Here is a 5,000-nt window from a genome sequence, read left to right as displayed (position 1 = left end):
AGTTTCTTCCTCTCTCTCTCCCTCCTTAGTTCTTCTTAGTTTCTTCCTCTCTCTCTCCCTCCTTAGTCCCTTAGTTTCTTCCTGTCTCTCTCCCTCCTTGGTTCTTCTTAGTTTCTTCCTCTCTCTCTCCCTCCTTAGTTCTTCTTAGTTTCTTCCTCTCTCTCTCCCTCCTTAGTTCTTCTTACTTTCTTCCTCTCTCTCTCTCCCTCTTTAGTTCTTCTTAGTTTCTTCCTGTCTCTCTCCCTCCTTGGTTCTTCTTAGTTTCTTCCTCTCTCTCTCCCTCCTTAGTTCTTCTTAGTTTCTTCCTCTCTCTCTCCCTCCTTAGTCCCTTAGTTTCTTCCTCTCTCTCTCTCTCCCTCCTTAGTTCTTCTTAGTTTCTTCCTCTCTCTCTCTCTCCCCTCCTTAGTTCTTCTTAGTTTCTTCCTCTCTCTCTCCCTCCTTAGTTCTTCTTAGTTTCTTCCTCTCTCTCTCCCTCCTTAGTTCTTCTTAGTTTCTTCCTCTCTCTCTCCCTCCTTGGTTCTTCTTAGTTTCTTCCTCTCTCTCTCCCTCCTTAGTTCTTCTTAGTTTCTTCCTGTCTCTCTCCCTCCTTGGTTCTTCTTAGTTTCTTCCTCTCTCTCTCCCTCCTTAGTTCTTCTTAGTTTCTTCCTCTCTCTCTCCCTCCTTGGTTCTTCTTAGTTTCTTCCTCTCTCTCTCCCTCCTTAGTTCTTCTTAGTTTCTTCCTCTCTCTCTCTCCCTCCTTAGTTCTTCTTAGTTTCTTCCTGTCTCTCTCCCTCCTTGGTTCTTCTTAGTTTCTTCCTCTCTCTCTCTCTCCCTCCTTAGTTCTTCTTAGTTTCTTCCTCTCTCTCTCCCTCCTTAGTTCTTCTTAGTTTCTTCCTCTCTCTCTCTCCCTCCTTAGTTCTTCTTAGTTTCTTCCTTTCTCTCTCCCTCCTTAGTTCTTCTTAGTTTCTTCCTCTCTCTCTCTCTCCTCCTTAGTTCTTCTTAGTTTCTTCCTCTCTCTCTCCCTCCTTAGTTCTTCTTAGTTTCTTCCTCTCTCTCTCCCTCCTTAGTTCTTCTTAGTTTCTTCCTCTCTCTCTCCCTCCTTAGTTCTTCTTAGTTTCTTCCTCTCTCTCTCCTCCTTAGTTCTTCTTAGTTTCTTCCTCTCTCTCTCTCTCCTCCTTAGTTCTTCTTAGTTTCTTCCTCTCTCTCTCCCTCCTTAGTTCTTCTTAGTTTCTTCCTCTCTCTCTCCCTCCTTAGTTCTTCTTAGTTTCTTCCTCTCTCTCTCTCTCCTCCTTAGTTCTTCTTAGTTTCTTCCTCTCTCTCTCCCTCCTTAGTTCTTCTTAGTTTCTTCCTCTCTCTCTCCGTCCTTAGTTCTTAGTTTCTTCCTCTCTCTCTCCCTCCTTAGTTCTTCTTAGTTTCTTCCTGTCTCTCTCTCTCCTCCTTAGTTCTTCTTAGTTTCTTCCTCTCTCTCTCCCTCCTTAGTTCTTCTTAGTTTCTTCCTCTCTCTCTCCCTCCTTAGTTCTTCTTAGTTTCTTCCTCTCTCTCTCCCTCCTTAGTCCCTTAGTTTCTTCCTCTCTCTCTCTCTTCCTTAGTTCTTCTTAGTTTCTTCCTCTCTCTCATCCCTCCTTAGTTCTTCTCTCTCTCTCTCTCTCTCTCTCCTCCTTGGTCCTTCTTAGTTTCTTCCTCTCTTTCTCCTTCTTCTTAGTTTCTTCCTCCCTCTCTCTCTTCCTTAGTTCTTCTTAGTTTCTTCCTCTCTCTCTTCCCTCCTTAGTTCTTCTTAGTTTCTTCCTCTCTCTCTCTCCATTCCTTAGTTCTTCTTAGTTTCTTCCTCTCTCTCTCTCTCCCTCCTTAGTTCTTCTTAGTTTCTTCCTCTCTCTCTCTCTCCCTCCTTAGTTCTTCTTAGTTTCTTCCTCTCTCTCTCTCTCCCTCCTTAGTTCTTCTTAGTTTCTTCCTCTCTCTCTCTTCCCTCCTTAGTTCTTCTTAGTTTCTTCCTCTCTCTCTCCCTCCTTAGTTCTTCTTAGTTTCTTCCTCTCTCTCTCCCTCCTTAGTTCTTCTTAGTTTCTTCCTCTCTCTCTCTCCCTTCCTTAGTTCTTCTTAGTTTCTTCCTCTCTCTCTCCCTCCTTAGTTCTTCTTAGTTTCTTCTCCTCTCTCTCTCTCCTTCCTTAGTTCTTCTTAGTTTCTTCCTCTCTCTCTCCCTCCTTAGTTCTTCTTAGTTTCTTCCTCTCTCTCTCCCTCCTTAGTTCTTCTTAGTTTCTTCCTCTCTCTCTCTCCCTCCTTAGTTCTTCTTAGTTTCTTCCTCTCTCTCTCTCCCTTCCTTAGTTCTTCTTAGTTTCTTCCTATCTCTCTTCCCTCCTTAGTTCTTCTTAGTTTCTTCCTCTCTCTCTCTCTTCCTTAGTTCTTCTTAGTTTCTTCCTCTCTCTCTCTCTCCCTCCTTACTTCTTCTTAGTTTCTTCCTCTCTCTCTCTCTCTCCCCTCCTTAGCTCTTCTTAGTTTCTTCCTCTGTCTCTCTCTCTCCCCTCCTTAGTTCTTCTTAGTATTTTCCTCTCTCTCTCTCTCCCTCCTATGTTCTTCTTAGTTTCTTCCTCTCTCGCTCTCTCCCCTCCTTAGTTCTTCTTAGTTTCTTCCTCTCTCTCTCTCTCCCTCCTTAGTTCTTCTTAGTTTCTTCCTCTCTCTCTCTTCCCTCCTTAGTTCTTCTTAGTATCTTCCTCTCTCTCTCTCTCCCTTCCTTAGCTCTTCTTAGTTTCTTCCTCTCTCTCTCTTCCCTCCTTAGTTCTTCTTAGTTTCTTCCTCTCTCTCTCCTCCTTGGTTCTTCTTAGTTTCTTCCTCTCTCTCTCTCCCTTCCTTAGTTCTTCTTAGTTTCTTCCTCTTTCTCTCTCCCTCCTTAGTTCTTCTTATTTTCCTCCTCTCTCTCTCTCCCTTCCTTAGTTCTTCTTAGTTTCTTCCTCTCTCTCTCTCCCTTCCTTAGTTCTTCTTAGTTTCTTCCTCTCTCTCTCCCTCCTTAGTTCTTAGTTTCTTCCTCTCTCTCTCCCTCCTTAGTTCTTCTTAGTTTCTTCCTCTCTCTCTCCCTCCTTAGTTCTTAGTTTCTTCCTCTCTCTCTCCCTCCTTAGTTCTTCTTAGTTTCTTCCTCTCTCTCTCCCTCCTTAGTTCTTCTTAGTTTCTTCCTCTCTCTCTCCCTCCTTAGTTCTTAGTTTCTTCCTCTCTCTCTCCCTCCTTAGTTCTTAGTTTCTTCCTCTCTCTCTCCCTCCTTAGTTCTTAGTTTCTTCCTCTCTCTCTCCCTCCTTAGTTCTTCTTAGTTTCTTCCTCTCTCTCTCTCCCTTCCTTAGTTCTTCTTAGTTTCTTCCTCTCTCTCTCCCTCCTTAGTTCTTAGTTTCTTCCTCTCTCTCTCCCTCCTTAGTTCTTAGTTTCTTCCTCTCTCTCTCCCTCCTTAGTTCTTAGTTTCTTCCTCTCTCTCTCCCTCCTTAGTTCTTCTTAGTTTCTTCCTCTCTCTCTCCCTCCTTAGTTCTTCTTAGTTTCTTCCTCTCTCTCTCCCTCCTTAGTTCTTAGTTTCTTCCTCTCTCTCTCCCTCCTTAGTTCTTCTTAGTTTCTTCCTCTCTCTCTCCCTCCTTAGTTCTTAGTTTCTTCCTCTCTCTCTCCCTCCTTAGTTCTTCTTAGTTTCTTCCTCTCTCTCTCCCTCCTTAGTTCTTCTTAGTTTCTTCCTCTCTCTCTCTCTCTCCTCCTTAGTTCTTCTTAGTTTCTTCCTCTCTCTCTCTCCCCTCCTTAGTTCTTCTTAGTTTCTTCCTCTCTCTCTCCCTCCTTAGTTCTTCTTAGTTTCTTCCTCTCTCTCTCTCCCCTCCTTAGTTCTTCTTAGTTTCTTCCTCTCTCTCTCTCCCCTCCTTAGTTCTTCTTAGTTTCTTCCTCTCTCTCCCCTCCTTAGTTCTTCTTAGTTTCTTCCTCTCTCTCTCCCTCCTTAGTTCTTAGTTTCTTCCTCTCTCTCCCTCCTTAGTTCTTCTCTCTCTCTCTCTCTCTCCTCCTTAGTTCTTAGTTTCTTCCTCTCTCTCTCCATCCTTAGTTCTTAGTTTCTTCCTCTCTCTCTCCCTCCTTAGTTCTTAGTTTCTTCCTCTCTCTCCCTCCTTAGTTCTTCTCTCTCTCTCTCTCTCTCCTCCTTAGTTCTTAGTTTCTTCCTCTCTCTCTCCATCCTTAGTTCTCAGTTTCTTCCCCTCGCTCTCCCTTCCTTAGTTCTTAGTTTCTTCCTCTCTCTCTCCCTTCCGTAGTTCTTCTTAGTTTCTTCTCCTCTCTCTCTCTCCCTCCTTAGTTCTTCTCTCTCTCTCTCTCTCTCCTCCTTAGTTCTTCTTACTTTCTTCCTCTCTCTCTCTCCTTCCTTAATTCTTCTTAGTTTCTTCCTCTCTCTCTCTCCTTCCTTAATTCTTCTTAGTTTCTTCCTCTCTCTCTCTCCTTCCTTAGTCCCTTAGTTTCTTCCTCTCTCTCTCCCTCCCCTCCTTGGTTCTTCTTAGTTTCTTCCTCTCTCTCTCTCTCCCTCCTTCGTGAGACGCTGCACACTCGACTGTAAACTCTCCTCACACGACATGGGGGGAGAAGCACAGTGAGTTTTGCCGCAGACTTTTTACTGCCAATAAACTCTTTTTTTCTAAATAGAAGCAATGCTGGAAAATGGTTGTGGATGAAGGTGTATTTGGTGTTTATTCTGGGATGTTTATCGGTTTATTTTACACGTGTTTTGAATAAATAACGGTGGGGAATTTTTTTCTCTCACTCGTTCGTTCTCTAGCTTATCCTCTCTCTCTGTCATCCTCTGTCTCTGCCTTTCTCTCTCTCTGTCTGTCTCTCTCTCTCTCTCTCTCTCTCTCTCTCTTTCTTTCTTTCTTTCTTTCTCTCTCTCTCTCTCTCTCTCTCTCTCTCTCTCTCTCTCTCTCTCTCTCTCTCTCTCTCTCTCTCTCTCTCTCTCTCTCTCTCATTTTCATTGTTATTAAAATTTCTTTATCAATATTTTTATTGTTATTATCATTATTATTATGATGCTGATAATG

Source organism: Penaeus vannamei, chromosome 10, assembly GCF_042767895.1.
Source record: "Penaeus vannamei isolate JL-2024 chromosome 10, ASM4276789v1, whole genome shotgun sequence".
NCBI classification, from domain to species: Eukaryota; Metazoa; Arthropoda; class Malacostraca; order Decapoda; family Penaeidae; genus Penaeus; species Penaeus vannamei.
This window is presented reverse-complemented; position numbering follows the sequence as displayed.